Raw genomic sequence first — 14,449 nt, forward strand, 5'->3', positions numbered from 1 at the left:
AATGGGACATCAGTGTTTTCTTCCTCTGCCCTTCTCTTTCTTCTTTTTTTTTTTTCTTCCCCCCCCCCTTTTGTTTTTCTTTTTTTCTCTTTCCTCTTTTATTTTCTTTCTCCTTTTTCTCTTCTTTTCTTTCCTTCCTTCCTTCCTTCCTTCCTTCCTTCCTTCCTTCCTTCCTTCCTTCCTTCCTTCCTTCCTTCCTTCCTTCCTTCCTTCCTTCCTTCCTTCCTTCCTTCCTTCCTTCCTTCTTTCCTTCTTTCCTTCCCCCCTCCCTCTCTCCCTCCCTCCCTCCCTCCCTCCCTCTTTTCTCCTTCTTCTTGTCCTTCTCCCCTTCCTTCTTTTTTTTTCCCTTACCCCAGAGGAACTGAAAGTGTAAAAAAATAACCCTCCTAGGTTGCAGGCATTCTGCAGAGTGCTGGAAAGCCTCACAATTACATGCCTGTTTCTATTAAGCAGCTCCATCGTCCTCCATGTGGGTGGTCTGGCTCTCAATAGGCAGGACCTGTCAGGGTCACGTGACGAAACCGCAAACGTTACCCCTTTACAATAAACTTTAGGGGAGAAAAAAAGAGACAAGAAGAGCAAACAGGCAAGGGACTGGAGAGCCCGTGCTGCTGGCGCGCTCCGGCGCCCCACGCAGCAGCTCTGCCGCCGCTCCCTTCTCCCACCTTGGTTTTCAACAGCAGGGAAAGAGCGTGAAAGGTGCCAGGTGTTAGAAGACGGCTTTCTTCTCAAGAGGAATACATAACTGGGTGTGTAGGGAGAGGATAGAGCAGAGTGCTCTGGCTGCTGAGAGCCTGCACTGCACCCAATTTAGCGTGTTTGGTTCTGAAAGGTTTATGCCTGTCCTGCTCATTTTTGCTAGAGGTCACTAGAAAGTCAGCATTCAGGTGGTGCAGCAGCACAATGCAAGAAAGCTGCGGTGAATTATACCTGAATAGGGAAGAGCACAGTGACTGTCTTTTTTAAAAAGCAATGTTTTCTTTAATAGTTACAAACAATGCAGAAATCCACTGCTACTTTTTTAGGCTCTTGTGGTGGCTCAGTATCCTTACAGGATTTGAGAGAAATCAGCGTTGATTTGGGATGGCAAATGTTGCTTCCAGATTAGGGCACAGTGCAAGGAATAAATGCCATGTTCCTGGAAGACATGTCACTAATTCTTTCTGGAAGACCCTTGTCCTCTAGTCAGTCACATTTGATTTGCTATCAGATTTGGTATATCCACAATGTATTTTGAGAATAAAATATATTCCATACTGTCATAGCCTTGTGTCCAAGTTGCCCAGATATTTCTGTTTGTAATACATTTAGAAAATGTGCTTCATGGTTGGGTTCAGTGATTTCACATGACTTTTTGGATACACTTTAGCCATGTTTTATCCATATTGCTCCTGTAAGAGAATTCCGCTAATGGAAAATAATGCCTATCTTATCGTCATATGTTCACTATCAGGAATATAAAAACATTATATAAGAAATTGTGTTAGGAAACATCTTGTGATCAAATTGCATTAAAAAACCTAACTCTATGCATATTCTTATCTGCATGAAACCAGGCTAGGCATCAAAATACTGAGCGGGAAGGACATTTTGCTTACAAAACTGTTACTATTTTTACAAGACAGAGGGGCTTGTGTCAATGACAAAGAGTTGGAAGAGCATGGGAAAAGACATTTTACAGGATTTTTAAAGAGTACATGAAAAACATACATCACTTTTTATGGCCTCACTGATCAATCACAGAGTTAGATTACTGAAGAAAAAGACAGCAGGGGTAGAGAATGCACAGATATTAATGGTTGTAATGCTCCAGTCTGTTCTCCCACCCAACACATTCAGTCTTCAGTTTTCCAGAGAAACACATAACTCCTGATGATAACTTCTAGTGGCTTCTGGCTCCGTATATTGGACAGGATAGCGCCCCCAGTGCATTGCCTAACCATGCCATGTAGCCACAGCACTGTTGTTTAAGGGGGTAGGAGGCAAAATAGCAGAATAACCACATAAAGAATCAGCAATTATTCTGCTAGGGAAGAAAAACAGGGCAAAGAAATTTGGTGTGTGAGTGTGCAGTTTTAGAAAGGGGTGTGCAGTGGAGACAAAACTTTAGAAACAATGAAAGAATTGGGATGTTAGTGAGTGTGTCCCTGCCCATGGTAGGGGGGGTCAAAACTAGACAATCCTAAGGTCCTTTCCAACCCTAACTATTTTATGATTCTATGTTAGGAAACATCAGAGAAAATAACTTGAGAAATACAAGATTCCTTACTTATTCAAAATCAAAAGTACATCAGTGGTAAATACCACTGACTCTTTTGCCAATCTAATTCTTCCATGTACTTCTGTACTACTGAGCAAACCTGAGTCTTTGGCACCCCATGGTGCTGAAGTTTCTAATGTGTTCAAAAAAAGCAGCATAATCAGGCATAAACAATTAATTACTGATAATTACAAAAATAGTGTAATAAATAAACAATTTATCTGTTTACCTGTCTTTGTGTCACACAGACATGTAACACAAAGGAAAGAAAAAAAATAGACATCTATGGGGATCACCCAGAATATTTCAGAAGAGGAAAGCAGAGCTAACAGTGCCAGTTTCTTAATTCTGTAATGTAGCTATTTAAACAAAGATGATACATACAGCTGCAAGGCTAAACCAGGGAAAAATTACTTCATAACCATCCTGTTTTCTGTACTGTTTCCCTAAGCACCTCCTACTATACTCTTTTGGAGGCTGCATGCTGGTCAGGCTGGGGCTTTACATGACATACAGTGCTTTTATTTATGGTCTTACATAGCAAATATTTTGGTATTTTGTCTGTAACTTCACTAAATTACTGTCTACTAATAATAGCTATTACTAAATGGTAACTAGCCATTTACATCTATATACCTAATGGAACTCTGGGGGGAAAAATAGATCAGTTACTATGCAACCTATACTCTCAACAGAAGTAAAGATTATAGTCCATTGACAGTAACATCTGAAAATGATGGGGAGCAAAATTTGTAGCCTGGCAAACCCTAGCCATCATGCTGTCCTGAATAAGTAAAAATGACTGTATGAGCTCCTATTTGCAGATTTGGCTGTCAGGAAGTGGTTACTCAAGCTCAAGTGCTTCTGGTAGGTAGTTTCCAATGGCATCTCTTGCAGCTTCCTAGCAGGGACAGATAACCCTACAGTGGTTAGTGCTGTCACATTTACTGATAATTATGAATAATAATCTGGAAGCTAGTTGTGGTTCTACTTGGGTGTCAGTGCTTCACAAGGAAAAGGAAGAGAAAGGACGCCTGTGGCACCAGAGCGGAGCCGGGGGAGATCAGCGTCCAGAAGCCTCACCACAGAGAGACAAGAGCCACTGAGGAGGGAGCCTCAAGTCCTCCACAGGACTTGCAAAGAGCTCAGCTACCGCGAGGAGGAGACTCCCTGGGGGCGGAGACAGGAGGAGTGGCACCAACTGTGAGTGGTTAAAAATCTACCCAGGGAGCGCGGCGAACAGAGCAGGCAAACAGAGCAGGCAAACAGAGCGGGTCGAGGCAGTTTGCGCGGCAGCTCGCGTGGGCAGGTGAGTAGGATGGTGAGCACTCACCATATGACCAGGGTCTGGTCTAGGAGCTCTGCCTTGGCTGCCCCGGTGGTGGCCAGCGTAGGCACCCAGACAGAGCCGGTAAGAGGGGAGGTTGCGGTGCAGAGCTTGGAGTGTAGAGAGTGCCTGCACTGGTCTTATGAGGGAAAGGTGCAGAATGGGCAGGGCTGCGCTCGCTGCTCCCTGATGGAGGTCCTCCTCCAGCAGGTGGCTGAGCTACGGGATGCTGTCAGTAAGCTGCAAGATGTCAGGGAAGCTGAGAGGAAGCAGGACTGCTTGCTCCAGGACCAAACAGCACAGGGGCCTCAAGATTCCCCTCTAACTCATGGAGGAGAGAAGGAGGCTGTTGATCAGGGAAGCTGGGAATTAATAACAAAAAAAAACAACCAAAGGAGGAAGAGAGCAATTAAAAGCAAGGGGCTTCCTTCTAAATCTGCTGTACCCACCCAGAACCACTTTGCTGTCCTGCAGGGGGCTGATGAAGAAATGTATTTGCATCAGAGAGAGTCGGCTGGTGCACTGGTACAGAAGATCTCTACTGGTGCCACCAGGAAAAAGCGGCGGGTTGTAGTAGTAGGGGACTCTGCCTTGAAAGGGACAGAAGCGCTCATCTGTCGGCCTGACCCGGTCACAAGGGAGGCGTGTTGCCTACCTGGGGCACAGATCAGGGATGTTGCAGAGAGGCTGCCTGCTCTAGCAAGTCCCATGGACTATTCCCCACTTCTAGTGATACATGTGGGTGCTAGGGATATAGATAGTAGTAGCCTGAGGAGTATAAAGAAGGACTACAGAGCTCTGGGAGAGGTGGTCAGGGGTTCTGGAGCTCAGATAGTCTTTTTGACAATTCTCCAAGACACAGGGGAGGACCTTCCAAAGGCAAGAAGGATTGGACAAGTTAATGAATGGTTAAAAGGGTGGTGTCATAGTCAAGGGCTTGGGTGTCTTGGACATGGGGCCAACATTTGTAGGCCAGGCCTCCTGGGGGCTGGTGGAGCTGCTCTGATAAAGAAAGGGAAGAGTGGCTTTGCTGGGAGGCTTGCCAGACTTCTCAAGGATGCTTTAAACTAGTTGTGTTGGGGGAGGTGAGCATCATTCCATCCCAACACACCCAGTCAGTTGCCGGCACCTATAATAAATACTCTGAGCAATGCAGTAATATTCTAGCCGCTCCAGCCACTGAGCTGGCTTCATTTGGAGCTCGGATCAGATGCCTCTATACAAATGCCCGTAGCATGGGGAATAAACAAGAGGAATTAGAGAGATGTGGGCACATCTAAGGGCTATGATATAATAGGCATCACAGAAACATGGTGGGATGGCTCCTTTGACTGGAGTGTTGGAATGGAAGGTTATAGGCTTTTTAGAAAAGACAGGCCCAGTAGGAGGGGATGGACAGTTGCCCTTTATGTTAGGGATAGGCTGGAGAGTATGGAGCTCTGTCTGGGGACAGGTGATCAGTTAACAGAATGTTTGTGGGTCAGGGTTAAGGGGAAATCGGTGACGGGACACATTACTGTGGGGATATGTTACAGACTGCCTGATCAAGAGGAACCTGTGGATGAAGAACTCTACAGACAAATAGGAAAAGCCTCACACTCACAGGCCCTTGTTCTCATGGGGGACTTCAACCACCCCGACATGTGTTGGAGCGATGGTACAGCCCGGCACAAGCAATCCAGGAGGTTTCTCGATTGTGTGGAAGACAACTTCCTTCTGCAAGCAATAAAGGAGCCAAACAGGAGAGGTGCCCTGCTTGACCTCGCGCTCACCAACAGGGAGGGGCTCGTTGGAAATGTGGCTCTCCAGGTAAGTCTTGGATGCAGTGGTCTCGAGATGGTCGAATTCGAGGTCCTCAGGACAGTGAGAAGAGCGTGCAGTAAACTCACTGCCCTGGACTTCAAGAGAGCAGACTTTGGCCTCTTCAGGAACCTGCTTAGCAAGGTTCCATGGGATATAGCCCTAGAGGGCAGGGGGCCCAAGACTCCTGGTTAATATTCAAGGATCACCTGCTACCAGCTCAGGAGTGTTGCATCCCAACTAGAAGGAAGTGCAGCAGGAGGGCCAGGAGACCTCCTTGGATGGATAAGGAACTGCTGAGAAAAATTCACAGGAAAAAAGAGGCTTCTAAAAGGGGGAAGCAAGGACAGGTGGCCTGGGATGAGTACAGGGATGTTGTCAGGGTAGTTAGGGACCAAGTTAGGAAAGCTAAGGCCCAATTGGAGCTAAACTTGGCAAGGGATGTTAATGATAATAGGAAGGGATTTTATAGGTATGTAGCAGCTAAAAAACAGACTAAGGACAATGTAGTCCCCCTACGGAAACTTTCAGGAGAACTGGCAACACAGGACTTGGAGAAGGCTGATGTTCTGAATGACTTCTTTGCCTCGGTCTTCACTGGCAAAGGCTCTGACCACAGCACCCGAGTCTTGGAAGGCAGACGCAGGGACTGTGAAAACCTAGACCTTGGGCCCACTGTACATGAGGATCTGGTTCAAGACCATCTTAAGAACCTGAATGTGCACAAGTCCATGGGACCTGATGAAATCCATCCGCGGGTCCTGAAGGAGCTGGCGAATGAAGTTGCTACAGGTTGGGCAAAAAGGAAATTCATGGTAGTCCTGCAGAGAAGGACTTGGGGGTGTTAGTCAATGAGAAAATGAACATGAGCCAGCAGTGTGCACTCACAGGCCAGAAAGCCAACCGTATCCTGGGCTGCATCAAGAGGAGCGTGACCAGCAGGTCGAAGGAGGTGATCCTGCCCCTCTACTCTGCTCTCGTGAGACCTCACTTGGAGCACTGTGTGCAGTTCTGGTGTCCTCAACATAAAAAGGGCATGGAACTATTAGAACAAGTCCAGACGATGATCAGGGGACTGGAGCACCTCCCATATGAAGACAGGCTGAGAAAGTTGGGGCTGTTCAACCTGGAGAAGAGAAGGCTGCGTGGAGACCTCATAGCAGCCTTCCAGTATCTGAAGGGGGCCTGCAGGGATGCTGGGGAGGGACTCTTCATTAGGGACTGTAGTGACAGGACAAGGGGTAATGGGTTGAAACTTAAACTGGGGAAGTTTAGATTGGATATAAGTAGGAAGAAATTCTTTACTGTGAGGGTGGTGAGGTACTGGAATGGGTTGCCCAGGGAGGCTGTGAATGCTCCATCCCTGGCAGTGTTCAAGGCCAGGTTGGATGAAGCCTTGGGTGATATGGTTTAGTGTGAGGAGTCCCTGCCCATGTCAGGGGGGTTGGAACTAGATGATCTTGAGGTCCTTTCCAATCCTAACTATTCTATGATTCTATGAAAGGGAAAATGGCAAAACTAAGCCAAAGCTGACCTTGCTGCTAAAAACCAGGCATCCCCTCTTTCAGAAGCACCATGCTGCAGGATTTTATCCCATTTCATTTCCTTTTTTTCCTGTACTAGTAAAGACCATATTCAACCCAATTCTGTACTTTCCTTTTCAGGTCAGTGTTGAAGCTCTTCAGCTCAAGCTATCTTGGTTGCAACTACAGGTGGTGCTGTGAAGAACACCATTCTGAGCATGTGACAAGGCCACAATGTCAGTGACCATACATCACACCTCTTTTGGAGATGCTGTTAAGACTAGCTAAGATTAAGAAAACTGACTCCATGGTCAGGGTAACCTCATGAAAGACATTGACTGGTTTGCTTTCAATTGTTGTAGAGAGGAAGCACAGCTGTGTATGTAAGTCTGGTGGTCCTTGCTATTGGTATAATGAGTATCTTGCAAAAGCTGGTGGTACAAGAAACCCTAAGAAAACAGATGTTCAAAGGGCAAAGGTTCCTCAAAAAACACTGTCAGAAGTCTTAGGGCTAGCTAGGTCATTTGCTTAGTCCTCCTTCTGAACACAGGATTGATTCATATGATATTCCTGGAAGATGGTTGCCCAGTCTGCGTTTTAAAATCCCTCTCCACAATCTTTCTGCCCAAACTGGCTCTGGCTACTGGAAAGGGTTTTTTTCCCAATGTCTAACCCAAATTTCCTTTTCTATAACTTAGTCATATAATTTCTTGTCCTTTTAACAGCAAACATAAAGTTTATTTCCTTTCTCATTACATAAACCTCAGAAAATTAGATTATCCATGTCTTTCCTCAGTTTTCAGTCTCAAGACTATTCTTTCAACCTTTCTCCAGTGGCATATTTTCTAAATTTCTAACGGTTGTTATCAGTCTTCCCATGATTCTCCACAGCTGGTACAAATGGTGTGGAATCAAGACTAACACACACTACTTCCCTCTACAGACCCGAGCATGGAGTTTGCCTTATTTTCAATTGTTGCATTTTTTTTACTAGCGCTCCAGATAGACTCCGCTGTAGTTCTCAGATCGTTTTCTGTGTAATCCTTCCCTGAAGTCTTCACTTCAAGCTCATCTATATGTCACTAGAAAAGAGTTCTGTTCCACCTTTTTAAATCATATTCAGTTGTTATCAAATCTCATTATTTTCTTACCCACTTTACTTTGGTATCATAGTGCAATGCAGTAAGCTTTCCAGCAAAAGTATGGCCATTGTCAAACATGAAATGTTTTACCTTACCCCCATTTCCTTGTGAGAAAAAAAATACACTTGCTAATCTTACAAGTAAATTCAGAATTCACTGACTTATATTAAAGATATTGCTTATAAAGTTTTTGAGTAAGAGTAGTCTTACCTGAGGTGTAGTCTTAATAAGCTAAGAATTAGCCCATCTTCCACAAGTCTTCAATAGTATATATTCATTGACTAAGACTGATGATTTAGTTTGAATGCCACATTAAGGCTACAAGACCCAGTGTCATATCAAGGATTCCCACCATACTAACAGAAATGTAGAACTGAAGGCAAATGTTTGCAGAAAGCAAATAAATGGTATCCAGGCTTGGTATTAGCTCAATAAGCCCAAGAAACTTCTTAAGCCATCTCTACCCTAATGGTCATAGCTGGCCTAAGAGGTTTCTCAAGTTTACTGAAATAATTAACCTAGCACACGTGGTTTCTGGTGTGCTCATGCAGTAAATACAGTGGAGTCCTAGAAAGAATGCAAGTGACAGAAGGCAAAACAGAAGCAGATCTTCTGCATGGTCTCTTCTCCATCAGCCTCAAGCTGGACCTGTGAATTTCATATGTGTCAGCCAATGTATGTGGCCTTTTGATAATTGTCTAGGTTTAATCAGCCTAAAGATGATGCAAACCATCTCCATCAGACCTAAGATTTCATGTGGTGCAGCAAAGCAACAGAAGCAGCATCATGTATCTGAGTGGTTGTAAAGAATTTATCTTGGTCTAAGAAAGGAGTCATACCTTGTACTAACTGAAACCACGGTGAGGACTTGAGATGTATGTTGAGGAGGATGTGCGGAAGAGTATGGCAGGTTGTAAACATCTTGTTTCTACTGCAGCGTTTCCCACATCCATACCTCTCCATGGGAGAGAGAGACACCCCTCTTCCAATATGGACTTGGGATTTGGTGAAAAATCCCTTGGGAACATGAGCAGGAATGGCCTTGCTAAGTCATTGAACTCTAATAAGGTTTTGCTGACAGGTCTTTTCTGCCTGTCTGCTGCTTGAAGAAGTGTTATAGAAGAGCTAAGTAACCAGCTTTTCTCCATATAGTGATTCCAAGGACACTGGTAGCCACCATAAGCAAGGGGATTTCCTATGCCATAATCTGCTACTAAATGTACTATGCTCCACTTTCAAAATAGAGTGATGGTAGTGTTGGGATATTGGGGTCACATGTGCAAAGAATACACCCAAGGGCAGTTTTGTAAGTCACGTTGACATTTAAAATTGGAACAAATGGTATAGTTGGGAATCCAGGCATACTCATGGGTACACAAGTCTTCCTGCAGCTCTGAAAGAGAAATATCGAACTTTAAAGTTACCTGCAAGTTAAGAGCAGTGCCTATGAATTTAATTATGCGGAGTTTAACTAGAAATGAGAGGAAAGTTATTTGGGCCTCTGGAGTAGAGAGGTGTTAAGAGGTGTTATCTCCTGAGATAGTTGAGAGACAGGTAATTTATTGCCTAGGGAACACACAGAGGGTTTTGGAGGTAGCTGGAAGAGAAAACAGAACAGGGGAAGTATGCCCTGAAACTGCTAATGAATCCAGGGTTTCTAGTGTCTGCTGCAGTTACATTTCAGTTCCCAGGTGTATCTTTTGAAGGGAGTTTTTAATAACAGAAAGGTTTCTGCACCCAAAAGTTATTATTTTCCCTCAAGCTGTACAAGATGGACTAATGAAAGATATTATCTCTACCTACGCATCTTCTCATTTTAACAAACTGGCAGCTCAGTACAGGGAAGTTCAGTGCATCTGAATGCCAAACTGTTCAGAAGAAAGCCGGACTTTCCTCTCCTTGTCAGGTTTTTAGTTGTCCATCTGTAGATGGCAGGACAGATATCTGCTTTGTCCTTTGCTGGTGTGTTTAGGCTCTGAAGCATAAGAACTGAAAGACTGCTCTTGGCATATTAGCCATAGTGTTTTTCTCCCTATATAGATGCCAGCTACTTGCCTCACGAAGATTATGATTGTGTTTTGCATGGTTTCTTTGCCTTTTCCTTTTGTCAAGTACTTTCATGTTCCATTGGTGGACGAGCAGCCAGTTAGTCTTCTCTACAATATTTAATGAGTCTGGGTAAAAATACTGCATTATAAATTGCAACCCAAGACACTGTTGTAGAGTATTTCCTCTTGAATAACAATGAAAAAATTTTGCCTTTTATTTTGTAAAGTAGGGAAGGAATGCACAGAACAACTCTCTCCTGCTTCCCCCAAGAATCATGCATCACAATACACTTTCTACATTTATTTTGGCAGTTTATTAATGATATTATTTAATGCACTAGTAAATGAGTAAATGGAGTCTTAGCACTCACTGTGCTATTACACTAATATAAAAGTACATTGTAATGCTCTGCTACTAAATCTTTGCTTAATGAAAAGTTAAGAAAACATCTGTATTAGTGAAGTTCAGTGACATGCTATTGAGCATTCTGTATTCATCTGTACCAAATTGTTTAGACAAATAGGCTAGTATTCACTACTCAAAGACACACACATAAATGTTTATGAATCTGTATTGAATGTTTACTCATGTTTCTGTATCTTGTCATTATTGCTACTACTGCCATTGAGCTCTGTTTTGAAGAAAAGTTATTTTTTTTTCCTCTAGATGGGTGGCTGGAGCTTCTGCCATTTCAGCTTGCACTAGCAGTAGAGATAGTGGATCTTCCAGTTCCTTGCTGACCTATGACTTTTATTTTCTATTTACACATGGTGTCCTTGATTTTGGGAACTGATTAATTTCCTCCACTTTGGAGAAGGCTAGAAGCCCCTCAATGTAGAATAATCCAAACAAGAATCCACTTTAAAACCTGTGACCTCACATAGCAATGCTGAGTGTTTATATCCTGGTAGAATTCATGCTTCTAAAATACCTGTGACAGTATATTTTTGTGCAGTAATTTGACTGCAAACTGAGGCTACATGATATCTGGATGGATGAGCTTTGAAAACCGCAGCCTGTTAGAACCATGGGCTTATTTCCAGCTGCATTGACTTCTCTGAGAATTAATTGCTCTTGAATGAAGTAGTGCTGTTGATTTATTCAACAGAACTCTTCCATCTGAGTGAGCCCTAGAATTATGAGCTAGCTAAAGAGTTCATTGCTGTTTTCAAAACTAGCAAAGCTGCTCATTTTGACCTGTTCATGGATTGCGTAAGAGTCACAATTCAGAATCTGTACACAACAGAACAGAAAGATCACCTTTTTTTTTCTCCTGTTCTTTATAAAGAATAGTTTTTTCAAGCCAGGTTCCTGTATGCTACCAATAGAAGGTATCTGTCCAGAGTGAAGAGTCATGAAACATACCAAATAAAGGAGAGCAATAGTTCCAGATCTGCAGATACCTGCTATTCTAGCCTTTTATATTTAGTTTGAATATTCTATGCAAAAGCTGTCTGGACTGAATGACACAAGATTAAATTTTAAGTCACTATGTAATGAACTGTACTGAACTGCACTTTGAAAACTGTCCTTGTCTGCTGACCTACATAATGTCATTAAAGCTTCTAACCCATACTTTCTTGGTGTATTACTTCAAAAGAATGCTTTAGAACATTAATTGCTTTAGATAATTAAAGAGAAATGAACATGCCTTTTGGCCTACACCACAGAATACAGCTTTGGTTACAGGAAATGAATTCCATTCTCAGAACTGGAATTTTTTATTATTGCTGCTTTGGCAGTACAGTGGCCTAGAATACTGTCAAGCGCCAGAGAAAGGCTGACAAAATTACTGAATCTGACAAAAAGCCTCTTGTAGTGTGACACCAAGTGGAAAACCCATGCTTTGGTTGAGGTTGTCACTATCAGCACTATGGAGCTTTGTAGATGAGGATAACTGTGATAATATCAAATTGGGGAATCAGACCTGTAAGGTGTAATGAAACCTGTACAGTCCTATGGGTGTTAAGTGGCTTTTGATTTGAGATTACAGCAGCTTCATATCAAAGTCTACACAGCTGCTGTAGGGTGTAAAAACCTCCACTCCCCCAGCTTTGTCATTAGGAAATACCTCTGGAGAGCAAACAAAAGAATGGTGTCTCATTAGCAGTAGATGTCAGGGAACCACATTTTCTTTGGTTTTGTTGACACATTGCTTTTTAAAAAGCAATCACCCTCAGCTATAATGGATTACTCCACCAGGAGGAAAACTAATCCTCCTCTTCAGCTGCCAATCAGGGCCAAAGAGTGTTCCAAGAATTCCACAAGATGACACTCTTAGCAAAATAAGAGTAGTTTGGGGAAATCCTTTGCCTTGGTTGCCTTGTGAGTGAGTCATGATTTACAGGGGTTTCACATTGCTCTGTGACTGTTACCAAGATTTCAGCGCCTGCGTCACAACAGTAACTCTGATTTTTGCTTCTTTCATTAAAGAATATACTGTTGACCTACAAAGCCTGCAAAACTGTCATGTAAGTTATATATGTATCACTAGGGAGTAATTGTTAACTCTTGCTATGTAATAAATGTCTTTTTGGAAAATGCTTTTCTTATATGAAAAGAAAAGCAGGAAATACACGACCTAAAAATGCATTCAAATCTAAAATTCCTAATACTTCATATTTAGCTGTTACAGTAGATAAAAACTGTCTTGGCTGGTTGAATCACCCAGATGTCTCTATGAGACCAAAAGGAATCTGTTCAGAACTTGTGTTTTCTGATGTTAGTAAGATATGAAGCAAAAAAGAAAACAGAAATATATAATACTCCATCTCTTTCTTTCACAATAGCTGATAAATGTGGGTACAATATGTAGACCCACTCATATGAAGAAAAATTTAGTGATCATAACTTGTTACCCTCGCTGTGCAACTGAAGTTTTTCCATCCCTTCTTCCTCAAACAATAAGCAGATTAAGGGCAGGATGCCATCATCTTCTCATACACAAAAGCTTGGACATGCTGAGAACAGGCTGCTCCTTTATCCCACAGTGAAAACTGAAATTTAAAAATTAAGGGCTGCTCTGGGTGCTGTAGTTTTGGGTTTGAATGCTAAGAGCAGCAAGGTCTTGGTATGAGTTGGCAGACACAGGTGGGAGACAGGACAGGAGCTTTGAAACCACTTTTTTTTTTTTTTTGCTGAAGCATGCACCTTTTGAAATAGGTACAGTAGTTTCCAGGCCACCCAAACCTACACGTGATTTCTTTTTACATTTCTTCTTCTCATACCTATGCCCTACATGCCTCTTCCAGTTTGATGTTGGAAAAGAAAACAAATAAACAAAACCAATCCAAAACAAAAACCAAATAGGGGAAGGAAGAGGAGTGACAAAAATATCTACAAGTATAACTGAGCCTTCAGTTAAAGCCTTCTCTTATGCTTCAAACCAGTTCCTCAGTTTTGTTCTTCCAGTTTTTGCTGAATTTCCATTTGAAACCTGAGCTGTTGAAAATCTCATTTTCCTTGCACCAAGAAATTTCTGGAAAGCAGGAGAGATTTTGCTGAAGCAGAGTGTCTTCAGTAAAATGTTGACCACCTCTCATAAAAGATTATATTAGCTATAAATACCTTTCATAAATTGAAGTTTTCAAATCATATAAAGGACTAAATTATCTTAAAAACTCAATTCCAAAAAAGCCAGTGATGATGTATGGGATTTAATACTTAGGTTGAGTTCAGTGTGTCTCCTAAGTCGTCAAAGGACATTATCTAGATCTATATTGGGGGAAGGATATTTAAGACCTTGAGAGCTGTTGTAGTAATCTGATGGGTAAAGGGTGGTTAAGTGAAAAATGTTTAGTTTTCATGTGTTTCAGGAGACTGGTTTGAACAAGCATCTTTGTGTTTAGGTATTAAATTGAAATGTAGGATAGGGACTATCTTTTAGGGGTTTGATAACACTTGAAAGTGAATTCAAATGAAAGGGTCTGAATTTATGGCATTCCAGCTATTTCTGGTTTACTTCAGCTGCACGTAATCTCACAGGAGAGCAAAGGGACCTTGCTCTCTTTTAGTATACACATTTTCAGGATTAATTAAGATATCTTAGAATACAGTGTTCTTGCTTGACAATAAGGTGAAGCTATTTGGTCATAGTTTTCCTACTCTATGTCTAATCAAGCTTTTTTCTTGTATGTACTTGAAGAGGGTTATGATCCTGCCTCTTTTTTTTAAGCTATTGCAGTACAAATGACATATTACACTTTTAATAAAGTCCATTGCTAATCTGAATGTTGAAACAGAAAGTCTCTTTTACACTCTACCTAACTTTGTGGTACCACTTTGTTTTTGCTACAGCATAAACAAACAACAATAATTATCAACTGTTACGTGAATGTTGACCTGAAAC

At 42.2% G+C, this 14,449-nt stretch overlaps 1 long non-coding RNA gene across 1 annotated transcript; it reads left to right on the plus strand.

The window, feature by feature from the left end:
• The first annotated feature begins 5,135 nt into the window (after window positions 1-5,135).
• LOC115947449 (uncharacterized) lies at window positions 5,136-11,676 on the plus strand. The gene is made up of 2 exons (XR_004081377.2): window positions 5,136-5,396; window positions 7,052-11,676. It is a non-coding gene; the product is annotated as an uncharacterized lncRNA (long non-coding RNA).
• The last annotated feature ends 2,773 nt before the right edge of the window (window positions 11,677-14,449 follow it).

This window comes from Melopsittacus undulatus, chromosome Z (genome assembly GCF_012275295.1).
Source record: "Melopsittacus undulatus isolate bMelUnd1 chromosome Z, bMelUnd1.mat.Z, whole genome shotgun sequence".
Taxonomy (NCBI): domain Eukaryota; kingdom Metazoa; phylum Chordata; class Aves; order Psittaciformes; family Psittaculidae; genus Melopsittacus; species Melopsittacus undulatus.